This window comes from Procambarus clarkii, chromosome 38 (assembly GCF_040958095.1).
Source record: "Procambarus clarkii isolate CNS0578487 chromosome 38, FALCON_Pclarkii_2.0, whole genome shotgun sequence".
Taxonomy (NCBI): Eukaryota; Metazoa; Arthropoda; class Malacostraca; order Decapoda; family Cambaridae; genus Procambarus; species Procambarus clarkii.
Window position 1 is genome coordinate 3,823,160 of NC_091187.1, and position 14,715 is coordinate 3,837,874.

A 14,715-nucleotide genomic window follows, 5' to 3' on the forward strand; every position below is an offset into this window, starting at 1 on the left:
TCTGGTGTGGTGCTCATGGGATCTGTTACAACCTTCTAGGAAGCTTTTAAGGTCAGGATTGACATTACAGTGCAGCGTTTTATATATATAAAATACACATGAGAGTATGTGCAGGGACTTAATATCTAACATATTCAGAGATTTGAGTAAGGGGTCCATATATACTGCCCGGTTGCCTCAAAATGCTATATGCCTACTATAGTAACTTTAGGTATTGTATGCACTAGCTCTATATATAAATCCAACATTATGTTTGTAAATCAACTATGTATGTACTTTCCTGAATAAAATTGACTTTACAGTACACTTATATTCTCTGTGGATTTGTTATCCCCTATCGTTTGGGAGAAAAAAATGACTAATACGTTCGGCGAATGACTTTGATTTCAACTTCACTTTGACTTCGTTCATGTCATCGTATTTTCCGTAATATATAAAGGTTATGACAATGCAATTATATTATTGTGTGCAAATAAGTTGGAAATTTCATGTACCCTAAAAATAGTAAAATAAAGAATAAGAATAATTAAATAATTGTTGTAGTAAATTGTCACACGTTCATCATATGCAAACGAACACACAGTTTGGAGCGTCAGTAGACCAAGGTCCGCGCCATTTTAAAACACGGCTTCGATTGTAAGTAATGTTTTTCTCGTACTAACACTGTGTTATGCAATTGATTAGGTCTTGAATTCACAAATTTAGTTGTTACATCTGACAGAGTATGTTAGACGGTGTAATGCTGGTCCATGTTGACGTATTTGTGGGCTTGGTTGGTTTACATGTGATGTCACACAATATGGGCACCCCACAACATGCTGTTGAAGTTGGAATGCATGGCATAGGCTCCTCACACAATGTTCTTTATGTGGTCCTCAGGTGATAGTTTTCTATTTAGAACCACCCCTAGATCTCTTTCTTTATCAGAATTCCTTAAAGATTTCTCACATGGTTTTCCTAATGATAGATTGTGAGCTGTAAGGGACAGGTGTGATGTATGGATTAGTTGATAGAAGTTCCAGTCCACCTGTAGACAGGGATCTCACATCAGCTTCTATATTATACAAGGATAAGATTTGATAAATTCAGTTATTTGACTGAACACTGGCTCTGTTTAAATCAGAGATTTAAACATACATAGTCTAACCTAGCTCCATAACTAACTGCCATTAGCCGGCTCTGTTTAAATCAGAGATTTAAACATACATAGTCTAACCTAGCTCCATAACTAACAGCCATTAGCCATCCATGCACAGCCATCAGCCGGGCCATAGACCGGCTATTTTGCTTTTTTCCCCAAGCCGGTCTATGGCCCGTGTTTTTTTTCGATGTCTCAGTGGCCCATGCACAGGTCCGTTCAAGGGGATTAAATAGCCGGTCTATGGCCCCTGGGTTTTACAAACTTTTTTTTCCCAAGCCGGTCTATGGCCCATGTTTTTTTTCGATGCCTCAGTGGTCCATGCACATGTCCGTTCAAGGGGATTAAATAGCCGGTCTATGGCCCCTGGGTTTTACGAACTTTTTTTTCCCAAGCCGGTCTGTGGCCCGTGTTTTTTTTCGATGCCTCAGTGGTCCATGCACAGGTCCGTTCAAGGGGATTAAATAGCCATTCTATGGCCCCAGGGTTTTCTCAAATTTTCTTTCATAGCCGGTCTATGGCCCCTGGGTTTTACAAACTTTTTTTTCCCAAGCCGGTCTATGGCGTGTATGTTAAATAAACCAAATTTTTCACTTTTGACAATTGAGCACCTGCTACATCCAGATTCTAGGGAGGAAAGGAATATAATATAATATCTAATATATCTATCTGTGTGAAATAGATTAAATCCATTTATTTGATATTCAGCTAATAGTTCTGTATTTTCTACATTCATCCATGTTTTGGTAAGTGCAATAATATGTATTGTTTCATTGCAGATTCGAGATTCTAGATAGTTCTAGATTTCCGAAGTACTGAAACGCGCGCCATACAGGCTTGGTGGATCTAGGTGCAAGGTAAAATTATTTACATTTACTTGTTTTTTATTTATATGCATTATTCTATAGAATAATAGATCTCGTAATAATTTTGCAAAAATAGTGGCATTTACTATTTTTAAAAGATTATTAAAAAATTTACCGATATGGTGCATTCGGAAGACAAACCCAATTTTTCACTTTTGACAATTGAGCTCGGGTGCAGGGGGGGGGGGGGGTTGTGTAAAAGCCTGGTTTGTGCCTCGGAGAGGCTATGGGATCCAGTAAGATCGTCCTTCCTTTCCTCCCTAGAATCTGGATGTAGCAGGTGCTCAATTGTCAAAAGTGAAAAATTGGGTTTGTCTTCCGAATGCACCATATCGGTAAATTTTTTAATAATCTTTTAAAAATAGTAAATGCCACTATTTTTGCAAAATTATTACGAGATCTATTATTCTAATAAGGGTTTGATAAAATACAGTAGACTGCCTACTGGTTTTACCTGTAATAAGGTTTGATACAGATGATTATGATTATGGTTTTGGCCTCCACCACCCTCTCACCTAACTTGTTCCAACCGTGTCTACCACGCTGCTTGCGAAAGTTAATTTTCTAATATTTCTGTGGCATCTTTGTTTCGTTACCTTTTACAATATCTTCTTTTAATTCTACCATCTAGTTTTGGCATTTTATGCCTCTAACCTGGGAGCCACTTATTGGCATGTCTATACCTTTTCCAGTTGATGTGATTCTTTAGATATGGGCACCATATCTCCATGTGTTCTTCACATTTAGCTTTAATTATTTTTTCCAATATTTTCACTTACTCTTGTAATACAGGGTTCGAGGTTCCCTATAGTGTCCTTTATTGAAATAGAGTTTAACAACAATTTCAATGTCCCTATTTTCTTTTAGATTATATCTCAACATATAATTAATGTCCAACAGGACATGATTACTCTTTCCAAAGGGAGGATGGTATTGAATATTTGATCTAGTACTGATGGAATAATTTATATAATAATCACTAGAAATTATTTAGATAAGAATTTGAATTTATGCATGTCTTTGTTTTGGCATGCCTCTATTTCCACATGTTACATTTCTGCATGTCTCCAATTCTGGAAGTGTTCACTTTTGCATGTGCCTGACAAGGATGTTATATGCACCAGCTTTATCACACATTGTATATAATGAATGACTTATTTTTAGAATTTTAATACATATTGCATCTGTCAATACATTATTAACCGATGCCTCAGTGGTCCATGCACAGGTCCGTTCAAGGGGATTAACACTTTCGCGCTCTCGGCGAAGGTCACTCAGCCAACCTTATGTGCGCGCGGCGTTTTTATCGCTTAAGCGTAAAAACAAAAATGTGTATACTCTTTTTACTCTTCTGACCTTAGTTCTCATGCTACGTATTTCATTTTGGTACCAACGTGTTCGCAATAAAATTCTCTAGAAGAACATCAGTAAAAAAAGTCACGAAACGTATAGGGATACCAGCACCAAATAAATAACTACGAAGATGACTCGCCGTGAGCGCCCATCAGCAACAAAATGTTTTTACTCTTGGGATTGTAATCACCTCCACACTTATTCTACAGCGTTAATTTTGGTATCAATGGACTCGCAATGAAATTCCCAACACGGTGATATGAATATAAGCGTAGAATAATGATGCGGCCCGCCCGCAAGAGTGTGGGAAGTGGTGAAATTGTTACCCGGTATCGGTGACGGGACGACGCACGGCGCTTTGAAAGTTTATACTTATTTCACTCTCATGACATTAATTTTCTATGTACGTCATTCATTTTTGTGTCAATGTGTTCGCAATAGAATGTTCTATGTGCCCATAGGTAAAAAATATCAACAAAGCGTAAGTTAGAATAGCGCCAAATATAAAACAACGCTGGAACATATCAGTGAGCGTCAAACACACACGAAATGTTTTTACTTTTGTTATGTTTGTCAAGTTTATACTTGTTGCACACAGTTATTTTTGGTTGTATATTGATCGGAATAAAATTCCCTAAACAGACATATGCATATAATACATGATATGGGGGAAGCATTACCAGTATAAACGGCTAAAGTCACCCACCTGCAACCCGTTTGGGACAAAATACCATTTGATCGAAGTTATCCACACCTTTCATGAACTTATTGTACCATGCAGCCTAGTGGTGAGAAAGAGAGCCTCATAGCGCGCAGTTTGAAACAAACCCAAAGTAAATCGGATAAAAATTGAATTTTATACAAATATTTTAAAAGAGGACTCAACTTTATGTCCACTATGCGTTAGCGTTAGACGAAACGGGACGCGCCGGCGCGTCCAGATAGCGCGAAAGTGTTAAATAGCCGTTCTATGGCCCCAGGGTTTTCTCAAATTTTCTTTCATAGCCGGTCTATGGCCCCTGGGTTTTACGAACTTTTTTTTCCCAAGCCGGTCTATGGCCCCTGGGTTTTACGAACTTTTTTTTCCCAAGCCGGTCTATGGCCCCTGGGTTTTACGAACTTTTTTTCCCCAAGCCGGTCTATGGCCCGTGTTTTTTTTCGATGCCTCAGTGGTCCATGCACATGTCCGTTCAAGGGGATTAAATAGCCGGTCTATGGCCCCTGGGTTTTACAAACTTTTTTTCCCAAGCCGGTCTATGGCCCGTGTTTTTTTTCGATGCCTCTGGTCCATGCACATGTCCGTTCAAGGGGATTAAATAGCCGGTCTATGGCCCCTGGGTTTTACGAACTTTTTTTTCCCTAGCCGGTCTATGGCCCGTGTTTTTTTTCGATGCCTCAGTGGTCCATGCACAGGTCCGTTCAAGGGGATTAAATAGCCGTTCTATGGCCCCAGGGTTTTCTCAAATTTTCTTTCATAGCCGGTCTATGGCCCCTGGGTTTTACGAACTTTTTTTTCCCAAGCCGGTCTATGGACCCTGGGTTTTACGAACTTTTTTTTCCCAAGCCGGTCTATGGCCCGTGTTTTTTTTCGATGCCTCAGTGGTCCATGCACATGTCCGTTCAAGGGGATTAAATAGCCGGTCTATGGCCCCTGGGTTTTACGAACTTTTTTTTCCCAAGCCAGTCTATGGCCCGTGTTTTTTTTCGATGCCTCAGTGGTCCATGCACAGGTCCGTTCAAGGGGATTAAATAGCCATTCTATGGCCCCAGGGTTTTCTCAAATTTTCTTTCATAGCCGGTCTATGGCCCCTGGGTTTCACGAACTTTTTTTCCCCAAGCCGGTCTATGGTGTGTATGTTAAATAAACCAAATTTTTCACTTTTGATAATTGAGCACCTGCTACATCCAGATTCTAGGGAGGAAAGGAATATAATATAATATCTAATATATCTATCTGTGTGAAATAGATTAAATCCATTTATTTGATATTCAGCTAATAGTTCTGTATTTTCTACATTCATCCATGTTTTGGTAAGTGCAATAATATGTATTGTTTCATTGCAGATTAGAGATTCTAGATAGTTCTAGATTTCCGAAGTACTGAAACGCGCGCCATACAGGCTTGGTGGATCTAGGTGCAAGGTAAAATTATTTACATTTACTTGTTTTGTATTTATATGCATATATGCATTTATATGCATTATTCTATAGAATAATAGATCTCGTAATAATTTTGCAAAAATAGTGGCATTTACTATTTTTAAAAGATTATTAAAAAATTTACCGATATGGTGCATTCGGAAGACAAACCCAATTTTTCACTTTTGACAATTGACCTCGGGTGCAGGGGGGGGGGGCAATTGTGTAAAAGCCTGGTTTGTGCCTCGGAGAGGCTATGGGATCCAGTAAGATCGTCCTTCCTTTCCTCCCTAGAATCTGGATGTAGCAGGTGCTCAATTGTCAAAAGTGAAAAATTGGGTTTGTCTTCCGCATGCACCATATCGGTAAATTTTTTAATAATCTTTTAAAAATAGTAAATGCCACTATTTTTGCAAAATTATTACGAGATCTATTATTCTAATAAGGGTTTGATAAAATACAGTAGACTGCCTACTGGTTTTACCTGTAATAAGGTTTGATACAGATGATTATCCGTTCAAGGGGATTAAATAGCCGTTCTATGGCCCCAGGGTTTTCTCAAATTTTCTTTCATAGACGGTCTATGGCCCCTGGGTTTTACGAACTTTTTTTTCCCAAGCCGGTCTATGGCCCCTGGGTTTTACGAACTTTTTTTTCCCAAGCCGGTCTATGGTGTGTATGTTAAATAAACCAAATTTTTCACTTTTGACAATTGAGCACGGGTGCAGGGGGGGGGTTGTGTAAAAGCCTGGTTTATGCCTTGTAGAGGCTATGGGATCCAGTAAGATCGTCCTTCCTTTCCTCCCTAGAATCTGGATGTAGCAGGTGCTCAATTGTCAAAAGTGAAAAATTGGGTTTGTCTTCCGAATGCACCATATCGGTAAATTTTTTAATAATCTTTTAAAAATAGTAAATGCCACTATTTTTGCAAAATTATTACGAGATCTATTATTCTAATAAGGGTTTGATAAAATACTGTAGACTGCCTACTGGTTTTACCTGTAATAAGGTTTGATACAGATGATTATCCGTTTAAGGGGATTAAATAGCCGTTTTATGGCCCCAGGGTTTTCTCAAATTTTCTTTCATAGCCGGTCTATGGCCCCTGGGTTTTACGAACTTTTTTTTCCCAAGCCGGTCTATGGCGTGTATGTTAAATAAACCAAATTTTTCACTTTTGACAATTGAGCACCTGCTACATCCAGATTCTAGGGAGGAAAGGAATATAATATAATATCTAATATATCTATCTGTGTGAAATAGATTAAATCCATTTATTTGATATTCAGCTAATAGTTCTGTATTTTCTACATTCATCCATGTTTTGGTAAGTGCAATAATATGTATTGTTTCATTGCAGATTAGAGATTCTAGCTAGTTCTAGATTTCCGAAGTACTGAAACGCGCGCCGTACAGGCTTGGTGGATCTAGGTGCAAGGTAAAATTATTTACATTTACTTGTTTTTTTATTTATATATATATATATATATATATATATATATATATATATATATATATATATATATATATACAGTGGTACCTCGCATAACGATTGCCCCAAAAGACGAATATTTTGGGTAACGAACGGCCCGATCGGCGTCAAATCGTCCCTTATGACGAACGCTGGTTTGAGTAACGTCAACACCACATGGTGGGGTCGCGCTGCTTCTTGCACATTCTTAGACGCCTCCGACGATGCACATAAATTATGTTGTTCTTGTTTAAAGATGCTAATGATGCTGGGATATAAAAGGGTGACTACTGAGATGTTGCAAAGCATTGACGTTTTTGTAGGAAAAAATGAAATGAAATGTCTGATATACAACAAATGTCAAAAAGGTTCGTTCGGTGTTCGGCAGGTAGGCTGCTCCATTATAACAATCTTTCTTTGTTTCAAATGTGTTCCATTTGTTTTTTATTTGTCATTTGCGTCTCAATAATGGAGAAGCCTACCTTACATACACTGAATAAACCATTATGACATTTTCCTTTCTTCAAATGTGTTCAATATTTATTTTTCATTTGCCTTATAGCAAAAGGTTCGTTCGGTGGTCGGCAGGTAGGCTGCTCCATGTTTCTTACATACAAAAAACGTAAATAATAAAAAAAATGAAGAATTTTGAAAACCAGTACAAATGTCAAAAAGGTTCGTTCGGTGGTCTACAGGTCGGCTGCTCCATGTTTCTTAAAAAAAAAAAAAAAAAAAAGAAAAATAAAAGAACTGTTGAAACAATTTGAAAAATGGACAAATGTCATAAAGGTTCGTTCAGTGTTTGTCGGGTAGGCTGCTCCATTATTGAGACGTAAGTGACAAATACAAAACAAATGGAACACATTTGAAACAAAGAAAGATTGTCATAATGGAGCAGCCTACCCAACAAAAACTGAACGAACCTTTTGCCATAACGAATATGAAAGACAAGGGCTGCTGGCTGGGTTAGTACTGCGTGAGCAACCATTTGTGGCACACGTGCCTCTGGCTCTCAAACACCTGTCCCACACGGTGTTGAAAGACTGTGCTCAGTCGGTGCAATTCAGACCCTTTTGTTTGAAGAACATAAGGGTCATAACATTGGTGAAGCTAGGCGCAATAAGGGCTTAACACAACGGTCGGATGCCAGTGATACAGCACCTATGAGGATGATACAGCAAGCGTATCCAGGTGTAGCTCTGAGCCCCACCCTTGCCATCTCTAATGTATATAGATGATACATAGATGAATCGTTTTCTGCGTTCAGTGATGATGCATCTGATACAAGTAGCATAGATTAACAGTGTTAGCGGCTTCCATGGTGGTGGTGTTCATTGATATTTTCAAGAATACCTGAATCTTTTCCTGACTGATGGACACTCTTTGAGGCTAGCTGAATCTCTTCCTGACTGATGGACACTCTTTGAGGCTAACTGAATCTCTTCCTGTGTGGGACCTTACAAAGCGATCTTTTCAAGACTACCTTACAAATTGAGCTTTTCCTATAATCGTTTCAATACTACTTTATGCTTTACAAGCTTGGCTACATACCACCTACAAGTACTAAAGCCAAGGGTGCACGCAAGTGCGTTATTTGCAAGCACACATAACGATGAAACAGGAAACGAAAATCTATCTGTAGCTGGTGCAAGGAGAGCAAAGTCGCGCTGTGTACCATGGACTACTTCGTTGACTATTATGCACCTCCAAAGTACTGAGTGTGTAATACAGTGTGTTACTGTGTAAATAGTATGTGAAACTGTACATATTGTAATATTAGTGAATTTTTACCACGTAATATTGTGACAATAAACATTTATTGTGGACACATTACTGACACATGTATCACAGTTTCATGGAAAATTATGAACATTCTACTGTATACATATTGTAAAGGTCACATATATGCATCATATACGATAAATGAAACAAATAAAACCACATTGGAAATGCATAGAAAAAATATTTGAAAATATATTTGTGGCAACACGCGGTGCTTGAATGGCCTGCGCGACCGTGTCTGGGAGCTTCACACACGGGCGACCAGGCCCTGATGACGTCACAGCGCACCTTGTCCACGCCCTCACAGCCAAAGTAAGTGGAATTTGGTAATTATTTTTACATAGTTCAGGGACGGTAATTTATCATTTTACAAAGAAAATTTTTATTTTGGGGAACATTTGATGTCATGCACTCTGGGGAAATTTCACAATAAACACAGTGCATCACACTGGTTACATGGGGGGACACTCGTTTTGTATGACGTCCGTTTCACATGACGAACATGGAACGGATTAAATTCGTTATGCGAGGTACCACTGTATATATATATATATATATATATATATATATATATATATATATATATATATATATATATATATATATATATATATATATATGTCGTACCTAATAGCCAGAACGCACTTCTCAGCCTACTATTCAAGGCCCGATTTGCCTAATAAGCCAAGTTTTCATGAATTAATGTTTTTTCGTCTACCTAACCTACCTAACCTAACCTAACGTAGCTTTTTTTGGCTACCTAACCTAACCTTACCTATAAATATTGGTTAGGTTAGGTTAGGTAGGGTTGGTTAGGTTCGGTCATATATCTGCGTTAATTTTAACTCCAATAAAAAAAATTGACCTCATACATAATGAAATGGGTAGCTTTATCATTTCATAAGAAAAAAATTATAGTAAATATATTAATTCAGGAAAACTTGGCTTATTAGGCAAATCGGGCCTTGAATAGTAGGCTGAGAAGTGAGTTCTGGCTACTAGGTACGACATATATATATATATATATATATATATATATATGTCGTACCTAATAGCCAGAACGCACTTCTCGGCCTACTATGCAAGGCCTGATTTGCCTAATAAGCCAAGTTTTCCTGAATTAATATATTTTCTCTAACTTTTTTCTTATGAAATGATAAAGCTACCCATTACATTACGAATGAGGTCAATTTTTTTTTATTGGAGTTAAAATTAACGTAGATATATGACCGAACCTAACCAACCCTACCTAACCTAACCTAACCTATCTTTATAGGTTAGGTTTGGTTAGGTAGCCGAAAAAGTTAGGTTAGGTTAGGTTAGGTAGGTTAGGTAGACGAAAAACAATTAATTCATGAAAACTTGGCTTATTAGGCAAATCTGGCCTTGCATAGTAGGCATAGAAGTGAGTTCTGGCTACTAGGTACGACATATATATATATATATATATATATATATATATATATATATATATATGTGTGTGTTTATATGTATTTGTATGTATATAAATTTGTGTGTAAATCACGGAAATTAACTTGAGGAAACTGGCAACCAAAAACCAGTAGGCAGTCTACTGTATTTTATCAAACCCTTATTAGAATAATAGATCTTGTAAAATTTACCGATATGGTGCATTCGGAAGACAAACCAAATTTTTTCACTTTTGACAATTGAGCACCTGCTACATCCAGATTCTAGGGAGGAAAGGAAGGACGATCTTTCTGGATCCCATAGCCTCTCCGAGGCACAAACCAGGCTTGTACACAACCCTCCCCCTGCACCCGAGCTATGTCAACAGGTCGTTCTTTCTCTTCGCCCTTACATCATCACACACAGAGATCACAATAACGTGATGCATCAAATGAACAAATCCACAAGGGCCGTGACGAGGATTTGAACCTGCGTCCGGGAGCATCCCAGACACTGCCTAAATCGACTGAGCTACAACAGGGTAAAAGGATCCAGGAAGTTCAGTAGAAGTTTGGTTTCAACCCTTTTACCCTGTCGTAGCTCAGTCGATTAAGGCAGTGTCTGGGATGCTCCCGGACACAGGTTTGAATCCTCATCCTCATCCTGATCACATCTATATCACTTTGTGCTTTAGGCCTGGTGGAGCTTGGTCCACCAGGCTGTTGTTTGGAGTGGCCCGCAGATCCACATACAGTCTGCATATGATATACATTCTGTTGATCAATTGAACTACAGTAGTTAGTTTTTATCATCCGAATGCACCAATATGTGTTCATTCTTCCCAGATGAAGGAACTAGGTAATATTCATCATCTGAATGCACCATCTGAAGCTTTTCCACACTCATGATACACGAGAGGTTTAAAAAACTTTTAAAACTTTTTGACCTATGTATTTAAAAGCAATTCTAAAGTTAAAAAGTGTAGCATAGGCCCCTCGCAGAATGTTCTTAATATGATCCTCAGGTTATAGTTTTCTATCTAAAACCACCCCTAGATCTCTTTCTTGATCAGAATTCTTTATAGATCTCTGTGGCTCGATCATAGAAACTGAGTAAATTCGTTACACTGGACCTTCCAGATCCAATACCATGCTGACAGTCTGATATATCATTCAGTACGTCTGCATCTGAAATTGAGCAATACCGGATTTATTATTTGGTTTTATAAATTTTATACTTATAATCTTAACTTATTTCAGAGACCACGAGTAATCTGGGCTTCGAACTCAACAGAAAAGCCTTCCGTAGACCTGCTTCTTTGCTACATAATAGACAAAATTTAGTAAGTATTGATTTATTATGTGTTTGTTTATTTATTTATTTTTTCTTTATATACAAGAAGGTACATTGGGGGAGAGTACAATGACTTGAAGTTATACATTCTTGTAAAGCAACTAGTACGAATAGCGTTTCGGGCAGATCTAAGTATAGACCAAGGAACTTACCATCTTTTTTATTTCTGATGTTAACATTGTGTAACTGTAGATGAATTGCATTTGTTGATTTGCTCCCAAGTAAGATGTTGTAGGTCCTTTCTATGTTTAGTGTGAGTTTGTTGGTTGACATTAATAAGTGGATTTTTTTTTAATTTATTGTTTACATCATTATTTAATATGAGTGGGTTGGAGTCTGAGTAGATGAGGTTAGTGTCATCATTATCTCATATCTCAGTGATTTTGTCGTAATGGTCAAGTAGCTGTACTGTACAAGTAGAGGACATGAGAGATAGCTGTAAGAGGTATTTCAATATCTTCCTGCTCTAAATCCATGTTGGCCTGGATTGTGGAGGTCATTGGTCTCTATAAAACTAGTAACCTGACTCCTGATCACTCTCAAATAATTTTATTATGTGGGATGTTAGTGCAACTGGTCTATAATTCTTTGCCAATGCTTGTGTTGTGTTGTGTTGTTTTGGTAGTGATGTGCAATGTGTTGTTTTGGTAGTGATTCGTCCAGTTCTGGTAGTAGTGCGGTTGTTGTGTGGTGTAGTACTTGTGTGCTTGTTAATGACTTGTATTCCAGTCTTGTGGGTATCTCCTTTCCCCTACGGGCCAACTGCTTTGTTCTTACCTAGCATTTTGCTTTGTTTGGGTATGAATGTTTGTGTGCCGTATAATTTGCAAAATTTGCCATATATCTCATTATTTACTCCTCTGCCTAACAGCAAGTCTGTCTAATTATACTCATTAACTGTTTTTCAAAGTTCCCCATAGTGTCCTTTATTGAAATCGAGTTCATGAACCGTTTCAATGTTCTTATTTTCTTCTAGATTATATCTTAAAGTATATTTAAATGTTATTGTTATTATTGTTATTAAATGTTATTGTGACATTGCATTGCAATTGAGCTATGTTGTTTACCATACCGTTCATTTCGTGAGTATAAGTACAGATGCCACACTTGTGACAGGTAAAACCATGCCTTTTTTGAAAAACAGCACCGTCTGTTGCACGTAAGAGCAACCCACACTATATTATGTTGCGATATTATTTCAATATTTCCGATTGCATTGATAATTTGAATTTTCATACATTTCAATTTATTTTCATTTCGATTTAATAATTTTGTGTGACATTGCATTGAAATTGAGCTGTGTTGTTTACCATACTGTTCATTTCATGAGTATAGTTTATTTTTTTATTTTTTTCATTTCATTTTTTTAGCTGTTCTTATTTTTCAGTGATGGGAATATCAGATCATTTGATGTTCCCAATTTTCTGATGGAAGCATCAGACCATTATAGAATGCATCGGATGAGGTAGTTTGGAATGGTGGGGAGGACGAGAGGGGGGGATGGTGGGGAAGACGAGGGGACAGAGGAGAGGGTAATGGTGGGGAGGACGAGGGGACTGGGGAGTTGGGGATGGTGGGGACAGGGGAATGCTGGGGAGGACAAAGGGACAGGTGAATGGGAGATGGTGGGGGAGAAAGAAGGGACAGGGGAGGGGAAAATGGTAAGGAGGACGATGGGACAGGGAAGTGGGAATAGTGGGGATGATGTGGGGACGGGGAAGTGGGAAGGACGAGAGGACTGTGGAATGGGGAATGGCAAAGTGAATTATAATTATATATATTAATTAATTCTTATAAATTTCCAGAAGCCTGTATCAACACCCACACTAATGCAACTGAAAGAGATGTTGAGACAAGTATTGCTGATATGTTGAAGAACGCCCCAAACAAACTCGGTGGAAACAGATACAAGGTAAAGTTTGCCAATTTGCTGTAGTCTAATTCAATTTCTCTTTAGTAATCTTTGAGAACATTTATGCTATGAATAAGATAAAATAATGTAACTGATTTTGACTAAATATGTAGATATATTTAATTTTCTGAGCACTAATAATGAAAGAAAACCAAAATAAGAGGTGGCTACTATCTCTAATAATGGGCTGGAATAATGCAGGATATAATAATATATATATATAAATATATATATATATAATTATATATATATATTTATTTATATAAATATATATATGATATATAGATTCTATATAGATTCTATTCTATTATTCTATTCTATTCTATAGTTTTATATAGATTCTTGTTTTAGTTTTTTTTTTCTATAATATGGAAACGGTTTTTAATTAATAAATTAAATATTATTATAATATAATAATGTATTATTGAAAACAATTAGTAACAAACAATATTTCATTACAGGGTGCTGAAGCAAGAAGACATGTGCATCACACAGCAGACTTGGATATGAAGAATACTGAAAATGGTGGCGAGCCTGGTGCATGGCGTACCGCTGAATCTTCTCTAATGTCTATATAGAAGAATCTATATGTGTCTATATATAGACACATGTAGATTCCTATATATAACCTATATATATATATATGTGTGTATATATATTATAATATATATATATATATATATATATATATATATATATATATATATATATATATATATATATATATATATATATATATATATATATGTCGTACCTAGTAGCCAGAACGCACTTCTCAGCCTACTGTGCAATGCCCGATTTGCCTAATAAGCCAAGTTTTCATGAATTATTTATTTTTCGACTACCTAACCTACCTAACCTAACCTAACATACCTTTTTCGGCTACCTAACCTAACCTATAAAGATAGGTTAGGTTAGGTTAGGTAGGGTTGGTTAGGTTTGGTCATATATCTACGTTAATTTTAACTCCAATAAAAAATAATTGACCTCATACATAATGAAATGGGTAGCTTTCTCTTTTCATAGGAAAAAAATAGAGAAAATACATTAATTCATGAAAACATGGTTTATTAGGCAAATCGGGCCTTGCATAGTAGGCTGAGAAGTGCGTTCTGGCTACTAGGTACGACATATATATATATATATATATATATATATATATATATATATATATATATATATATAGGTTAGGTTTGGTAGGGTTGGTTAGTTATCATATATCTATGTATAACTAGCTAGTTTTACCTTTATATATATATTATTTATATATATATATATATATTATATAAAA

General features: G+C 36.9%; 1 protein-coding gene across 1 annotated transcript in view; it reads left to right on the plus strand.

Annotated features, from left to right (window-relative positions):
• Positions 1–13,425, plus strand: part of LOC123765991 (tripartite motif-containing protein 59-like) — a 197,756-nt gene extending 184,331 nt beyond the window's left edge. The window contains exons 3-4 of the transcript XR_011230800.1: positions 11,419–11,501; positions 13,318–13,425. The gene's annotated coding sequence lies outside the window, so the exon portion shown is untranslated. The remainder of the gene's footprint in view (positions 1–11,418; positions 11,502–13,317) is intronic.
• Positions 13,426–14,715: the final 1,290 nt, after the last annotated feature.